Source organism: Silurus aristotelis, assembly GCF_946808225.1.
Source record: "Silurus aristotelis genome assembly, chromosome: 3".
Lineage (NCBI taxonomy): Eukaryota > Metazoa > Chordata > Actinopteri > Siluriformes > Siluridae > Silurus > Silurus aristotelis.
Window position 1 is genome coordinate 25,059,170 of NC_139576.1, and position 18,626 is coordinate 25,077,795.

Consider the following 18,626-nt stretch of genomic DNA (forward strand, 5'->3'; position numbering starts at 1 on the left):
TATCGATTAAGTTGTTGCAGCCCTCCAATAAATCAAATGTAAGTGAAAATGTTCAGAAAGAGGCTTAATGATGTCACCTTTAATTCTAATCAGTCATATAATAAGAAAAACTGAAATAATTTGACTATATTCCAGATGTTTTTACGTCTCATTTTTTTCTTACATTCTTATGAGAAATTATAAAGAGCTTTAGTTTAATGGTTTTTGTTTGTGTCTTTGCATTTTATCCAACCTGCATATTTTAATAGATTCATTGATATCAATACAATACAAATTTCTTCATGTGGCGTTTGTGGCATTTTTGTATAACGTTCTCCGAGATATATCCAGGTTTTTGAGTGTACCTGAGGTTTATTGCTTTAAGACCTGCCGTTAAAATTTATGAAGGGCTTTGCTACTCCAGAGAGTATGCCAAACTTCTCCCCAATCCATCCCCTGAAACTATCGTGCCCTTAAACTGGAGGAGACTTAAAATCAGCATGAACCGCTAGCGACCCAGTTCTGTTAGATGAAAATATTTGCCTTGTAACATGCTAAACAGAAGGTATTGAATGCTAATGAGGATAAATAAATCACTAGACTCGTGCCAAGTGGTGAACGAGCGAAAACAAGATGACTATCAGTGCATTATCCAGCGCAAGGAGGCGGGAGCTGAGAAACAGAGGCGCTGCAAGCCCTGAGACGGTGCAGGACGGTCTGCCACTGTCTGACGGAACTGGCAGCTAGCTCACTGCTGTAATCTGGTGGGAAGTTAAATGCCTGACCTCAGCATCTGCTACATAGAAAAGACTGGAAATTATTGGAAGATGAAACTTTATACATTCTGTACATGCTTGTGTTTTTATATTTAGTACAAGTTCATTATTTATATACTTTATATATATGTATTGAGAGAGCGCGAAAGAGCGATAGAGAGAACTTCCGATGCTGTGAGTCATGTCCAGCAGTAATGTCTTCTCATTGTACTGTGTGAGCGGGTTGTGCACTTGGATGGTGTTTTTAAATAGCATGAAACTAGATGGTACCGTTTCACATTTAGTCACAGTGTTTGACTTTTTCTCCCCCAATTTAAAAAATAAATGGTCTTATACAGCAACATATACATGCTGACAGTTTAGGAATTTATAGGATGGTTGCTTTAAAAAAATACATCTCTAAGAATCTATTTGATCTTATTGCTTCCTTGTTGTTACTGTATATACACAAAGATGTACAGAAGCCCTAGGAGGCCATGCGTTATTTTTTATCGTACTTGTTGTCTAGTAAACTCCATTTTTCATGGCAAAGACTTTGGTTCATGATCACACTGGCCTTATTAAAATGCTTTAGGTAGTGATCATAAGAGAACAAAGAAACAAGCATCTATAGGGATATACTCAAATTTAGACTATAGATTTGTGAGTTTTTAACACAGACCTTTTTGCTGTCTGCAGACATCAAAATACTCTAATCTTAAAGAAAACTTGAGGTTATTTTATACAGCAGGTAAACCACTACATAATCTAGTTGAATTGCAGAATCAGCTGGTGAGAAAGTGGAATAAAATGACAGGAAGTAATACAAAGTAAGGTATAAACATGTGAAAAAATGTTTTCCATTGAGAATTTTCAATTTAATGAAAGTAATGTAAAGCATGATTGCATTACTTCGCTAATACATACCTAATTGTTTAATATTAAGTGTTAAATAATGCACAACATGTTATACTATGGATAAAACATAGAGGAATGTATTAACGGAGTTGGGTGGTAGCCATGAAGTGATACCTCTTGTTACCTTTGGCATGAAACAGAAAGATGGATGTAATTTATTTGTCTGGTTTTGTTTAAAATACATTTAAATAGATCTTCTGCTTCTTTCGCCTGCTCCCATTAGGGGTCGCCATAGCGGATCATCCGTCTTCATACTATTCTGTTCTCTACATCTGCCTCTTTCAAACCAACTACCTGCATGTCTTCCCTCACCACATCCATAAACCTCATCCTTAGTCTTCCTCTTTTTCTCCATCCTGGTCGTTCCATCCTTATCATTCTCCTCCTTCATGTCTCTCGTCTGCAAATGTCCAACCATCTCAATTGGGCCTCTCTCACTTTGTCCCCAAAATGTCCTACATGCGCTGTCCATCTAAACTTGTTTATAATCTCGTCCATCTGTCACTCCCAATAAAAATCTCAGCATGTTCAGCTCTGCTACCTCCAGCTCCGCCTCCTGTCTTTTAGTTAATGCCACTGACTCTAAACCAAACAACATAACAGGTCTCACCACAATCCTATAAACTTTCCCTTTCACTCTTGCAGATACCCTTCTATCACAAATCACTCCTGCCACCCTTCTCTCGCTCTACTTTGCCCTGTTGACCCCAGGTACCTAAACTCTTCCTCCTTCTCCGCCTCTTCTCCCTGCAACCGCATCACTCCACTGCCCTCCCTCTCATTCACACACATGTACTGACTTTCATTCCCCTTCTCTCCAGCACATACCTCCATTTCTCCAGGCTCTTCTCAACCTGCTCCCTACTCTCACCACAAACAATATCATCCGCAAACAGCATAGTCCACGGAGACTCCTTTCTGACCTCGTTCGTCAACCTGTCCATCACCACTGCAAACAGGAAAGGGCTCAGAGCCGATCTTTGATGCAACCAAACCTCCACCTTAAATCAGTCTGTCGTTCCTACTGCACACTTCACTGCTGTCATACTGTCCTCATTCATGTACTGAACCACCCTCAAATACTTCTCTGCTACACCTGACTTCCTCATACAATACCACAACTCCACTCTTGACACTCTGTCGTACGCTTTCTTTAAATACACAAACACACAATGGAACTCCCTTTGACCTTCTCTATACTTCTCCATCAACATTCTAAAAGCAAATAATGTGTCTGTGGTGCTCTTTCTCAGCATGAACCATACTGTTGCTTACAGATGGTCACTTCTTCTCTTAGCCTGGCTTCCACTACTCTTTCCCATAACTTCATGGTGTGACTAATTAACTTAATTTCCCTGTAGTTACTGCAGGTCTGCACATCTCCCTTATTCTTAAATATTGGTAACAGCACACTCCTTCTCCATTCCTTATGGCATCCTCTCACCTTCCAAAATCTTGTTGAACAATATTGTTAAAAACTCCACTGCCATCTCTCCTAAACATGCTTTACCGCTATGTCATCTGGTCCAACCGACTTTCCATTCTTCATCATCTTAATCGCTGCTCTCACTTCCTCCTTACTAATCCTGTCCACGTCCTGCTTCACCATCTCCACACCATCCAACCTTTTCTCTCTCTCATTTTCCCTTCATCAGCTGCTCAAAATACTCCCTCCACCTTCTCAACACACTCTCCTCACTAGTCAACACACTTCCATCTCCATCCTTCATGGCTCTAACTTGCTTTAATTGCTCTCCCAGCTCGGTCCCTCTGCCTGGCCAGTAGATACAAATAATTTTCTCCTTCCTCAGTGTCCAACTTCTCATACAGCTCCTCATATGCCTTTACCTTTGCTTTTGCCACATCCCTCTTCACCTGCTGCCGTATCACCTTGTACTCCTGCCTACTTTTTGGGATCGCATCACTCTGCCGATCCCAATACTGTTTCGCCAACCTCTTTCTCCTTATGCTCTCCTGCACTTCCTCATTCCACCATGTCTCTTTAACTAAGTTTTTTTTTTTTTTTTTTTTTTTAATATGACATGAAAATATATATTTATTCTTTATTTATTAATAGTTTTAACAATGGGTTTTGTCACAAAGCAGCGTTACAGAAATCTGCATTGTTTAATTAGCAAAACTTACTAATTTTAAAGCAAGCCAGAGGTGACATAAGGAAGATACCTTGAAAACAACCTGATTATGGGAGAACAGTGCAAATACTCAAGCATTTTACTGATATCAAAATGAGGAACCTACTTTAATCAAGGGCACTATAAAATATGATATCTTCAGATATTTTTTCCCTAATTTACATACTTAGGTAAGTTGACTTTAAATGTAGTGCATTATTTAGGTTCATTAATAACCATGGACGGTGTAGAGTTACTGTGGGGAGTGGGCTTTGTGGTGAATGGTAGATCATCAAGAACTACATACTGAGTAAAGACTGGGTATTGCTACAGTGTTGGTTGCTACTGCCTTGTGTTGATTGCAATAAACACATGCTGAGTTTTGTGTATCAGATGTTTTCTCAGGTTACAGGGCTTGAAAGAAGACCTGCTGTAGATCTTTATCTTGATATCTTCACAGAGCACAGTTTGCAGTCTGCTTAGCTGCGATTGCTCTCGTTAATCATAACATTTGTGAACTGATTGCTGTCATTTCATGGTATTTGTGTGGGCTGTCCCATTGTAGCAGAGGGTTGTGAGTTCAGGAAACTCTAGCCTGAGTTTCTGAATATCAGGGTGGAATTTCAGTTTCCTGGAGAAGGCTTTTTCAACAGCTAAAAATGGAAAAGGTTAAAAATGATCTTTTTATTCAGTTCGTCCGTTCAGTGTTGCTTAAAAAACTGAAACGCGCATGAGCTCCATTTCTTTTCTAAGGCCTCGTTGGCTGCCGAATTAGAACACACTTGTAGTCTCGCAGCAGGAGGCTCGCTGCCCAGCTCAGGATGATGGGATTTAGCAGAACTAAGCCTCTTTTTCTATTGTGTTCTTGACATCTATGGTCTTTAGTTCTTCACCAACAGTGAGCTTCAGCCTTAATCTCCGACGGATAAAATGTGCGATCTCTACTCAGTCCTTCATCCTTGTAGGTATATTAGATCTCAGTACAGCCTTCCTAGTCCATATGCGCTGCCATGTGTTCGCCTCATTCCCTATTCATTTAGCACAAGCGATGTTCAGAATCCCATCAGCCAGCCATAGAGCCAGGTCTCGAAACTCTCAGGAAGCTATTGTGCCATGGGATTTTCTCTATTTGTCTGTCTATCTTTCTCTCCTCAGATTTGCTATACTCAGCAATCCTGCTCCTGCTGTGTGAGTGAGTAGTCTCTGCTGTTTTGCTTACACACAAATCAATGACAAATTAGCTTTCTGCAAAGATCGCAGTGACTGTGCCGGAATGGGGCTTCGGTGATGTTTTGAAAGAGCGGTGAAATTGGAATCGACTCGGTGCCGCAAATCGAACAGGTCACGTTATGCTGGAGTGAGCGTCTGTGGCGCGCATTGAATGAAGCGTATCACCCTATGCAACCATCTACGTTTTTACCCAGGTATCGTGGACATTTTCGGCACACGCCATACGGTTTTACTCGTGCGATTCACCGCTCTCAAAAATAGTTTAAATTAAGCAGTCCATTCTGAATTAAGCTCATCTCTGCATATGCCGTTCACAAAAATACAGAATTAACTAAAGAAACAGTTTCCTAATTAAACGAAAATATTAGTCGAATCCACCGTACCTTTCTCAATTAAGTTATTTTTTACCCTATTTAAAATCTCTCATCTTTTGCAGCTTCTCCCACAAGCCCATCAGTGAAACACATACTGTATAAAGGCTGCATCTCTGAATCACAACCCTAGTGCCGTATTTGTAAGGAAAATGCCCAGAAGCAAAAAGGAGGATATCTAGTGCACTAAAGCAATCTTAAAATGTCTTCCTTGGTGACTAATATTATCATGAACCAACTGCCATGAAGAGGACAACATGAGAGCAGAGGGTTTTCCAGGACCACGACCGGGGGAACCTGTAGAATACTGAATACTTCTTACAGACTTAAATTGGAATTTGGGAACTATTTTAAACACAGGGCGTATGTCTAAAGAAAGAGAGGTTGGTAAAATAATCTTCCTTGTAAACATGAATATAATATATTACAAAGACTACTGATGATCAACAGAATTGAACACCTCCTAATGCTAGTCTAGGTTGTGGTTGGTAGCAGATTTTGCAGCATATTATACACACACAAATAATCTGATTACCACAAAGAATGCAGTCATATGAACAAAGGAAGTATTTTGATTGTGTTGCAGAGAGGGTAATCTGCTGTGTTTGGCTAGAAAGGTGTGATCTGCAAAATCTTTCTTTTTTTGCTTTAAGATGGTTTGCCTACACTGAAAGAAAACTCATTGAATTTAGTTAAGTTGAAAGCCTCAATCGGTTCCATGTGAATGGATTGAGTTACATTAATTGAATGATTTGGCCTCATATCTTCAAAGCCCTGCACTCTCAGGATCAAACCCAGGTGTTTTGACATTACCCGCTTTGCTATCACGCTGCACATGATTTAATCAGGCTAATTAAATATTCTAGTCATTTCTTCCAGCACCAACACCCTTAGGGTCTTCGGAATGTAATTGGATTACATTTATACAACCCCAATTTAAAAAAAGTTGAGACTCTGTGTAAAATGTAAATAAATTATTTTTAAAATCTCATAAACTTGTATTTTATTTGCAGTGGAACATAGATACACACCAGATGTTTAAACTGAGGAAATGTAGCACTTTAAAGAAAAAAGGGTAATTTTGAATTTGATTTGAAGTTGGAACGGGGCCATGCTCATCACTTCGTAGCATTCTCTCTTTCCAACACTATGGGTAAGTGTCTACACACTTTTGTCCATGCAGTGTGAGTACATAACTGTGTTTGGATGAGAAACTGTTTTATGTAAACTATGTATATGTTCTCTTAAATCGGATTACATTTCATTTTGTTGAGCCAAATACCCAAAAGAAAGCTCCTAGACATAAGGGGAGTTGGTGAACCGTGTACCTTAAAGGCACCAGGACTTCCTGATGCATCTCCATGACAAGACGTCCCAGTGCATAATGATACCGTATATGGCAAAGATGAGTCTTTGGATACAACCTAGAGGGTATAACTCAGTTGTCTGGTAATGCCAGTGCATCTCCCAGTTTTTCAATGGCATTGTTTAATTCTGTTGGAGATTTTTCTCTTTGCTGGTGAGGAATGCGATTCATTCTATTTCTGCTCAACGTCAAAGACTTTGAAAGCTCTGAACTTGTGGGGGACTTTTAGCCCCCTGTTGATAAAGTATGTCTCTATATGAAGAAAGGGAATATTTTCTTTAGAAGAACCTGAGTTGTAGAAAGGCCATGGGGATCTTTTTTTGTTTGGCTGGAACGTTGTGATCTTTTGCTGGCTGTGCTCTTGTTGGTCTGCGATCTTTTGGCCAGAACTGACAAGAACCCACTAAAAGGCTTACAGGTTTCTTCTTTTATCTGTCGTTTGATTTCAACGTCTACCTTTAACTCAATCCATATTCCTCTTCAGCCTGGCCGATTGAGAGCCAAGTCGCCGCTGGGTGCTTTTATTTTGTGTCCTAACTAACACAAAACTGTACTCCAAAGCTTTGGCAGCTTAAGACACTCAGTGAATCTTGTCCAGATCCCTGCACCTTTGGATAAAAAAAATCTAAAAAAACAAAACAAAAAAACTCACTCACATCTGGACACTAAACTCAATTTAAAACATCTCTTTATTCTTTGTTCCATTTTTTTGTAAGTTGTTAGTCATTTTTTTGTATGCCTTTTAAAGTTTTTTAATTAGCTTGAACTCAGGTCTTCTTTGCAGGGTCAGTCATTATCTCTGCATTGTTGCAGCCTTTAGTCCGCATCATTTTCCAGCTTTTGTGCTCCCATATTGTGTCAGTCTGTTGCTCTGATGGAATTTTTCTGTTTGCCTCCAGGCTTTTTTGTGTGACCAGGACTGACTTAAATCAACTAAAATCGGTCTTGTTCGTGTGACTAACCACTTGAAAAGGCTGTTTCTTGATTCATCAGATAATGAAGAATCACAAGAAAGGAGAAAATGGTTTTGTTTCGTCAGGGAACATGACCAAAATGTTTGCATCCAAACCTCTCACTGGAGATGGAGTAATGGGAGACCTGGGTTGTACAGGTTTGAAGTAAGCCTGTGAAGAACCAAGTGTGGTTAGAGTTAGGGAATACATTTTCTAGCTAAGACTATTTAAAATAAAACATGTAGCAGGGGTGGACTAGCTTGACCTCATTTGTTTGATGTGGTATTGTAAATCTTTGTTGGTTTCTGTTTTCTGTTAATATTCTCTGTTGCTTAATTACCTTTTGTAACCAAGGAAAATTGAACAAAAGAGGTAGTGCAACAGAGCCTTGTTTAAAATGTATTAAATCTCAATATCCATTGGGATGTTACATTTTATGAGCATTGTCGTGTTTTAGTTCAGAATTGAAAAGTTTAATGGCTTTTCTAACATTTGTGGGGACAAAATACAGACAAAATGCAGCTAGAAAATAATTTTCATCTAGTTTTATCCCACCTCCCTAAAAGGTGAATGTGTGTAAATTGGTTTATTTGCGAGTGTGTGTGTGTGTGTGTGCGTGAGAGGTGCACTGGAACAGACTGGCATCCAATTTTGCGTGTTTCCACTTTGTGCTGGTTCTTCGCATAATGGGCTCTGAATCCGCTGCAAGCTGAATAAGTTTATAAGTCTGTGTTTCCAGGAACGACAGAAATCTGTTCTGTGGGATTGTTTTGAGAAAATTAAATCCAGCCGCTCTTTGGATTTGTGACAATACTGCACCATACCAATAGATAAAAAAAATGTCTTGTCATCCCAACTGCTTGGTTTTTACATGTATTTGAGTAGCGATTTAAATATGTATGTATTGCTAATGTGAATGTACGAGCAAAGTGACCCCGGCCAGTCATTGGGTGTACAGTGAGGAAAATAAGTATTTGAACACCCTGCTATTTTGCAAGTTCTCCCACTTAGAACTCATGGAGGGGTCTGAAATTGTCATCGTAGGTGCATGTCCACTGTGAGAGACATAATCTAAAAAAAAAAAATCCAGAAATCACAATATATGATTTTTAAACTATTTATTTGTATGATACAGCTGCAAATAAGTATTTGAACACCTGTCTATCAGCTAGAATTCTGACCCTCAAAGACCTGTTAGTCTGCCTTTAAAATGTCCACCTCCACTACATTTATTATCCTAAATTAGATGCACCTGTTTGAGGTCGTTAGCTGCATAAAGACACCTGTCCACCCCATACAATCAGTAGGAATCCAACTACAGTGGAACCCACTTATCTCGACCTTGGTTAACTCGACAACCCTATTAAGTCGACGTTTTTGAAGTGGAACCGCTAAATTCTCGCTTTGTCTAAGCATTTTTTATCGGTTATGTCGACTTTTTTATGTAGTTTAAAGTAGAAGCGCGGCGCTGAACAGCACACTGCAGAACGTGGGATGAGCAGCACAAGCATAGAATGAACAACGGCAGGATCGGGGGGGAATCCGCGATGCGCTTTGGGAAGAAAAGAGCAGCCGTTGAGAGAGTGCCGGTGGGAAGACACGTACCGGGATACACATGAGCGATAACAACGACCGCCGTGAACCAACATATACCAACAATAACGGACGGTGAGAGTGTGGAAGTTTAAATAGGAGCTGGTGATGATGATAAACGAGCACCATATGTGCGCGATTGAAGCCTGGAGCTTCAGAGAAAGCGGCCGAGAAAGCACCTGGCACGCCGAAGGGGGCGTGGCAGGTGGATTCCTGACAGTTAACAAACATGTACTGTATGTAAATTTTTATAGCATGCCTTCATCAAACAAATCGCGGCAACGCTGTTGTGTAAAAAAAAAACCTTTAAAAACGCGTGCATGCACATTCTCATTTATTAACGCACATCATGTACATAAAGAAATTTCAAGCACGTTAATATATTGCCGCCATATTGATTTTCGTTTATCTCGATCATCGGTTATCTCGATGCTTTTTGGCAACCCCCTAGGACATCGACATAACCGGGTTCCACTGTACTAACATGGCCAAGACCAAAGAGCTGTCCAAAGACACTAGAGACAAAATTGTACACCTCCACAAGGCTGGAAAGGGCTACGGGGAAATTGCCAAGCAGCTTGGTGAAAAAAGGTCCACTGTTGGGGCAATCATTAGAAAATGGAAGAAGCTAAACATGACTGTCAATCTCCATCGGACTGGGGCTCCATGCAAGATCTCACCTCGTGGGGTCTCAGTGATCCTAAGGAAGGTGAGAAATCAGCCCAGAACTACACGGGAGGAGCTGGTCAATGACCTGAAAAGAGCTGGGACTACTGTTTCCAAGGTTACTGTTGGTAATACACTAAGACGTTTTAAACTATTTATTTGTATGATACAGCTGCAAATAAGTATTTGAACACCTGTCTATCAGCTAGAATTCTGACCCTCAAAGACCTGTTAGTCTGCCTTTAAAATGTCCACCTCCACTACATTTATTATCCTAAATTAGATGCATCTGTTTGAGGTCGTTAGCTGCATAAAGACACCTGTCCACCCCATACAATCAGTAAGAATCCAACTACTAACATGGCCAAGACCAAAGAGCTGTCCAAAGACACTAGAGACAAAATTGTACACCTCCACAAGGCTGGAAAGGGCTATGGGGAGATTGCCAAGCAGCTTGGTGAAAAAAGGTCCACTGTTGGAGCAATCATTAGAAAATTGAAGAAGCTAAACATGACTGTCAATCTCCCTCGGACTGGGGCTCCATGCAAGATCTCACCTTGTGGGGTCTCAATGATCCTAAGGAAGAATGAGAAATCAGCCCTGAACTACATGGAAGGAGCTAGTCAATGACCTGAAAAGAGCTGGGACCACCGTTTCCAAGGTTACTGTTGGTAATACACTAAGACGTCATGGTTTGAAATCATGCATGGCACAGATGGTTCCCCTGCTTATACCAGCACATGTCCAGGCATGTCTTAAGTTTGCCAATGACCATTTGTATGATCCAGAGGAGTCATGGGAGAAAGTCATGTGGTCAGATGAGACTAAAATATAACTTTTGGGTCATAATTCCACTAAACGTGTTTGGAGTAAGAACAATGATGAGTACCATCCCAAGAACACCATCCCTACTGTGAAGCATGGGGGTGGTAGCATCATGCTTTGGGGGTGTTTTTCTGCACATGGGACAGGGCGACTGCACTGTATTAAGGAGAGGATGACCGGGGCCATGTATTGCGAGATTTTGGGGAACAACCTCCTTCCCTCAGTTAGAGCATTGAAAATGGGTCGAGGCTGGGTCTTCCAACATGACAATGACCCGAAGCACACATCCAGGATAACCAAGGAGTGGCTCTGTAAGAAGCATATTAAGGTTCTGGTGTGGCCTAGCCAGTCTCCAGACCTAAACCCAATAGAGAATCTTTGGCGGGAGCTCAAACTCCGTGTTTCTCAGCGACAGGCCAGAAACCTGACTGATCTAGAGAAGATCTGTGTGGAGGAGTGGGCCAAAATCCCTCCTGCAGTGTGTGCAAACCTGGTGAAAAACTACAGGAAACATTTGACCTCTGTAATTGCAAACAAAGGCTACTGTACCAAATATTAACATTGACTTTCTCAGGTGTTCAAATACTTATTTGCAGCTGTATCATACAAATAAATAGTTACAAAATCATACATTGCGATTTCTGGATTTTTTTTTTAGATTATGTCTCTCACAGTGGACATGCACCTACGATGACAATTTCAGACCCCTCCATGATTTCTAATTGGGAGAACTTACAAAATAGCAGGGTGTTCAAATACTTATTTTCCTCACTGTATATTATGTGGCAGGCTGTACACAAAAAATCGTTCACTGCTGCTATATATTATTAGAATTTAACCCAGTCGAGTGGTGCATGTCAAATAGTGGCATCAGTCAGTTCAAAATAGACCAAATGAACAGCAGTTTTTACTCGTCTAATGGCAAATGAAAAGCTCTGCAGTAAAGCAGGATCTTGTTTTTTTGCTGCCTTCACATGCAGAGCAGAAATGTATAGTGCAATAATCTTTGGTAGAAACTTTGTATTATTCACTTCATGTCATAGCAGAATGGCTGTAGTGGTTCTTATCAGCTTCTTAACTTGTCTCCCAGTGGCACACAAAAAGCTTGAATTCTTACTCCTGTGAGTCATGGCTTTTTTTTTTTCTTTTTTTTTTTTTTTGATGTTCAAAAAGATCATTGCTTTTATAAGTGCCTCTCCACATCTTCTGCACACATTCTCTGCTCAAATTCCCAGCGCATTATGTGTATGCGTATACCCATGCACGTGTGTGTCTCCTGCAAAACTCAGTTGTCCTTTCATAATTCACAGAAGGATTGTGAAATGGAGGATGGACCTCGTTCCAATATTCACGTGAATCGTTCATCAACTCATAAAAAAAAAACAAAAAAAAAACAAAAAAAAAAAACTCTCTCTCTGCGTTAACCCTGGCCTGCCTCTCTGGATAAGGTATTATAGGTGTAAACAGAAGACACACTACAGCAGCTATAAAAGTCAGCAGAAGAGAAGGAATAGCAGTTCAGCTCTAGTTTTCTTTATAGCTCTAATGAGCGCAGAGAAAATAGTGATTAAAACTCATATTTCCTACAAGGTGATGCAGAGCTTTCTTTTTTATTGAAGATGACTATGATTGCAGTCTGGGATGAATCTAATGCTAAATATCTATAGGTAAATGCTCAGAATCTACTGCGAACATTTATTATTGAAGGACAACTGTTAAATGAGTCTTTATAGACTATAAGATGAAAGAAATGGTCTGGAATTTATACATGTTTATCGATTGAAGACGGTCAAGGTCATAGATTATACAGAGCTTATCCCAGGAACAATGGGTGCAAGGCTAGAAAATTCACCCCAGACACCCCAGACGTGTTATCTGTCTGCTGCAAGGCTCCATGGAAACACTTATTCATAACTAGGGGCAGTACAGAATAGCTGGTCTACCATCCAGCATGTTTTTTGGACCCTGAGAGGAAAATGGGGAACCCAGGACTTTATTATTATGGCCTGTAGCCTGTTAAATAGCAAGCTTTCCAATTAATACAAGTAATGAAGAAGTGGTTAAGATGATCAGAAGATCACAACAATTTTTTTAAAAGTTATTAAAAATGATGTTCATTCCACTTCTTTCTTCAAGCTTTTCCACACCCCCTGTTGGTTTTTTACATATTGTTTCTAATTATTTCCCTTCATTCTAGTTATTAGTAATTTTTTTTTTTTTCGAGTGAGTGGATTCACTTTTGGCAACGCATCCCTAAACACCTTAATATCATCTTTTTTTTTTTTTCTTCATTCTCCACCTTGGAAAGGTGACTATTTTCTTGTTTGAGCGTTTGAATGAGGGCACTAACATCGTGCTGGACTGCACTGTAATTTTTGCACTGTAGACGTACAAGTTGAAATATTTGATTATTAGATTATTACCTGTAAAATAAAGGTATCTTTCTTTTTTCCACATGAATTAATATAGAGCAAAAGTTTTTCTCCCACATGTTTTACATTGTGTATGTCAGTGGCGGGCCGTGCATTTGGTACCTGGGCCTTCAGTGAGGATTTACGAGACTTAATCCACCTCTTAGAAACCATTAATACAAAACAAAAACACAATATAACAACGCGTGGCATTACAAAGAGACAGACATTTCGCATATGGAGGGTGAATATCATTTTACTAAAGCAAGAAACCCAGTTAAAACTCTACACCACCACTGCAACTGTGTACCTACATCATCTGAAGCAGTTCAAAATTAATATTTGTTTAATAACATGACAAAAACATAAATCATTTTTTTAATAAAATTCAACCTACTCATATAATTAGCACTGCTCCTCAGCAGCTGTAAGTCAGTGGTACCGTTTGTATTCACTGGTCTGGAAGTGGTGAACAAACCCTTTTCTGGGCTATAACAAGCTAGCTAGTTTTGGAGTTGGCAGATCTCTCCACACGATGTCTAGCTTTTCTTGAAAATCTATTTTTAAGTATGTTCGGGACCAAATCAATTTCTCTTCCTCTGTCAGCCATTGTGGGCGTAAAAAAAATTCTAATTCTGATGTATTAATGTGTTCATTGCGCCACAGACGTGTTTTGCCAGTCGAACTTGGCTGTAACAGTTTCGCTTTGACCAACCAATCAGAGGATGGAAAAATGCTGATGCTCTTCTTGGCCAGCTAGCTGCCCTGTAAGGTGAATTTCAAATCTGATTGGTTAAAGAAACAGACCCATTTCTTATATTGTCTAAGGTACATTGGCCAGCACTACTGAATCTGAAGGCCCTGGGCAGATTAGATTGACATGGCAGCACATAGAGGCTGAAATCTGATTGGACAAAAAAATCTAACCTACACATTCTGGAAGTAGTGCAGCCAAGAGAAACGCTACGAAATTAAAAGAATAAACTGTTGGGAATAAATTAATACAATTTCATGGAACAAATATTTAGGTTGTTTTATGATTTTTATCTCAGAATTAAGGTTGTAAATGTAGGTCAGTGCTTCTGATAGTGTTCAGGCCATCGGAGAAGGCCTTGCTGGCCCCGACAGCCCACCACTGGTGTATGTATATATACTGTACATTTTCTGATTCCACCGAACATGGGTCTATATTTTACAGAATTGCAGTTTTTCTGCTTTAGTTCCAGGGATACTTCGTCCTTGCTTTCTGTTCCATTCTATAAGCTTCAATACACAACACAAAGAATAAACACAATGTATTCAGTATTTCAGAATTTCTTTCCTTTCAATGTATCCTTGAACTTGGTACTGTCGAACAACAATAACAAGGCTGGTATTAAAACCAATTTCATAGCTGTTTTAACATGTACTGGTTGACTTGACGTCACTATTTCCACAAAGGAGATCCCAATATCCCAAAGCCAGTTCGAGAGAAATGCCGAATTGAGGAGCAGACGTTGTCCAGAAATTATTGCAATCTGATGCAAATCTGTGTTAAGATAAAAAAAAAAAAAAAAAAAAAAAAAAGGTTATTTTCTGTAATCAGATGGGAGCTCCAGGTTCTAAGCTGGTATGTATATTACCGAAGATATGTGCTCACTACCAAGGGCAAGTTTGTTCCTCTTTGGTTCCCTGCTCACCTCTTTGATAAGTGGTGTTATACACTTCTAAGTCCTGAGAGAATGTCGACAAGGATATCGCACAAAATACATTGGGGGTATTAGTTTTCACCCTTTTGCTTGCTCAAACACTAATAGAACAAGCACGGCTTACTGTGATGGCTCCACAATTGGGTGCTCGGTTTCTACACGTTGTCCTGTCCAGATTCTTTGTGTCTCATTGGGTTTAGTTTAATGGGTTTTTTTTTTATTGAAGAAAGAACAGAGTGAAGTATTACATCCACAAAGGAATGACAAAAAAAACCTGCCATTTAAAAACTAGGCTTAATATCCTTACTATATGCCTCAGACAGAATTTTAAATATAGTTGTCCAATAATCAAACACTCTGTGGCATGCCCAAAACATATGAGCCAAGTCTGCTCTAGCAGAGCAACAACGCTCACGTGTCAGTTACATTGCTGTATATCTTGGACAGTTTAACCTTGTTATAATAGAGTATTGGGTTTAGTGTAGTGCAAATCTAAATGACAGATTATTTAAACGTACCAGATCTTTTAATAGAACAGTCAGATCTTCAGTATTTCAGTAGCCATGACTTGGGGGGTGTCTCGTGCACTGAAGGATCACTACTTTTTCCTTCCTCCCTGGCTCTTACGGATGACAGTGTGTCACAGACGAAGATGCCATCGGTCAGTTAGTCTGCCAGTGAGCTGAGACGGTGCAGTGGATGTCATTTAGACACACATACCACTGCTGAAGGCTGTGATTGATAGTCTGGTGGTGGTGATTTGTCACCTGCCATCACAGCATGTGACATCCCCGTGGTTGATTTTGATGCTGTTGAATGAGATAAATGAGAATTGGAGCATGGGGAATGCGTCCATTTCCCACAACTATTTTCTCAGTATCTTACCAGGGATTAACTTTTGCTAGTCTACCAATAAGTATCTAAAAACCGGTCTTTTACAAAATGAATGTTTTTTTATTTATTGAATTAAAAAAAAAAACAGTGCAATAAATGGGGAAAAAAATTATGTGTGTGTGTGGTAACTTACATTTAAGATGGTTTAAGATATCTGATTGGAAGGTTGTGGGTTCAAATCCCAGCAATATCATGCTGCCACTGCTGGGGCCCTAAACATAGCCCTTATTAAGTCTCAGACTCATGAATGCTCAGCTGTATAAATTTGGCTCTGGATAATGGGATCAACCAAGCTCCTTAAATGTACATGTATCATATTGCAGTATTTGGACAAACTTGGCTTGAAACCGAGAGCATGCAGCATCGGAGCTCATGTTCAGTAACAGCTTCTTTATAGCTTAATGCATTCTGTAGTATCCTACTACATCTACAACAGTGTCTCTCCACTACATAAACTCAACAAAAATCTCACGGGATTGGAACACTTCGGTGATACTGTCTCTTTCGCACAATGTCGTTCAGTATCGAATACATTTTCACAGATTTCTGTTTAAAATTTGTATTAGAACAACAAAAATTACCTCAGGTGGAATTCCTTCAGGATGTTTTTAATGTTATATCAAAGCAAAAGTGAAGAAAAGATCTTTTCTCAGCATTTTCTTATACACTCTGCATGTGTTTGTAGAACCGGATGAATCTGATGTGGAAAATTTTAGACTAACAATGTAGTGAATTTATTCTTTGAAAAAGATCTATGCAGGAGTGTGTTCAGTAGTTTGCTTTGACAATTAGTGCTGCAAACATGCACATATTTTGATTTTTGAACATCATCTTATGTGCTCCGTTTATCCTTTTGGTTGTTGATACCGAGCTGCACGTCTTCCCCTGGGGGTCTACCCGCTTGTACATAGCACTGACCCAGCGATAAGAGTGGGTTGGACGTGTCTGTAAACCCCTCACTTCTTTAGAAGCTGAAGCTGAGTAGCTTTTAAAATTAGAACCCGAGCATGTATGCCTGTCATTAGAAGTGTGCACATTAGCCACGGGCTATGTTTATGCGCATTATCTAATTGATATTAGCTGATTTTAATGATCTTTTTGTGTTTGCACTCAGGGCTTTTCCCCTCCGCTGCACTTTCGATTCTTAAATGAGTTACTTTTTGTTCAGTTTAGGATTTGCCTGCGTTTGAGTGTTAGGTGTGAGGTGGAAGCATAGTGCTGTTGTGTGCAGCGGTCATTATTTGTTGGGGGGGGGGGGGGGGCTATAAGGATTGTGGCATTTGTAACTAATTGACTGCATTATTAAACTGCATATCAAATACAGACAATGGTGTGACATTTTCAAATACCCGAGGAATTACAGGCTGCTCAAGACTGTGCTCCAGATTTCTGATCATGTAAATGTTCTTTACAATTTTTTTGATATAGTTTGAGATGCAGGTGTTGGTTTGTGGTGTTATGCAGCACACACTTTTATATATATAGTCATTTTGATCGTTGAGTCTTACCTTCTCGTACATCATAAAGTAATGAAGCAATAAAAAGACAAAGCAACAAAGTAGATGACTGAAAGAAAAGCTAAGGTCAGCTAAAGGTAACAGGTATACATGTTGAGTCCTAGTCACACAAAGGTTAACCAGCTCATATTCAAATTCACAATGCAAAAAAAGAAAAAGGATCAGGTCCTGCATGGAAAATTCGATCTTTTACGCAGCAATGAATTAAGAACTATTGAAATACTGTTTAGAATATGAGCATAAACACATGCACAGCACATTTTACACAACAGAGTTGCACAGACTGCGGGGACCTTATAACCAAACACAGGTGAAAAAACAAGTGCCGATCATGAGAACGACCCACGAGCTGAGACAGGAAAAGTGGAGAACAACAGACCGGCACAGAAAGAGCCGGAAGGTTTCGTGACACCCTCTCATAATACTGTAGAGTTTTGATGAGTTACATGCAAAAATTCATCTGCGATTCCTGTCCTGCAGCAAGAGTAAACACACTGCACGCACAAGAAAGGGGTTACGTCAAATCAGATACAGTCTCAGACTGATCTTCAAGCTGTTTCTGTAAATAGGCAGATTACACTTTATTCACTTTATCAGGATGTTGCCTTTGATTGATGCTACAAATGATCAATCACAGACTTTTCCCCATAAACTTGTTGATCATTTTTATTCACTATACACACTTCAAACCCAAAGATGTTTACACGATAGTTATAATAATACTGAGCTGCTAGTCATTTTTTAAACATCGTAATAGAATGCAGGGCAAGGTGGCTATTGAATCAATTCTTTTTGACCCTCATGTTTATAAACTATATCAAGAACACCTGACCATAAGATCTGCATGTGCTTTTTGAACATCCTGATCCATATTTAGTCTCTATTTGCTGTTATAATAACTCCCACTCCTCTGGGAAGATGTTCCACTAGATTTTTTAATAAAGTCAGGTACTGATGTAGTGTGAGGAGGTCTGGGGTGCAGTCAGTGTTCACATTCATCACAAAGGTGTTTAATAGGGTTGAGGTCAGAGCTCTATAGCAGGCCATTTAAGATCATCCATCTTTCACTCAAAACCATGTAAACCATGTCTTTATATAGCGCACATTGTGTACATTGGTATTGTCATGCTGGAATAGGTTTTGCCTCCTATTTTAAGTAAAGGGAAAATTTCATTCTGGCAGATCCAAAAACATCCTGTAAAATTGTGTGCCTTCAACAGTTTGGGGAAGAACAACATATGGTTGGAAAAGTCAATACTTATACGGTCATATAGTGTATTTTAAACAACACAGTATAGGAATAACGTTCTCTGTAGAGTCAAATGAGC

General features: G+C 39.6%; 1 protein-coding gene across 8 annotated transcripts in view; it reads left to right on the forward strand.

Annotated features, from left to right (window-relative positions):
• The window catches only part of adarb1b (adenosine deaminase RNA specific B1b), a 171,358-nt gene that overhangs the window by 27,718 nt on the left and 125,014 nt on the right, over positions 1-18,626 (forward strand). The gene's annotated exons all lie outside the window — the stretch shown is intronic.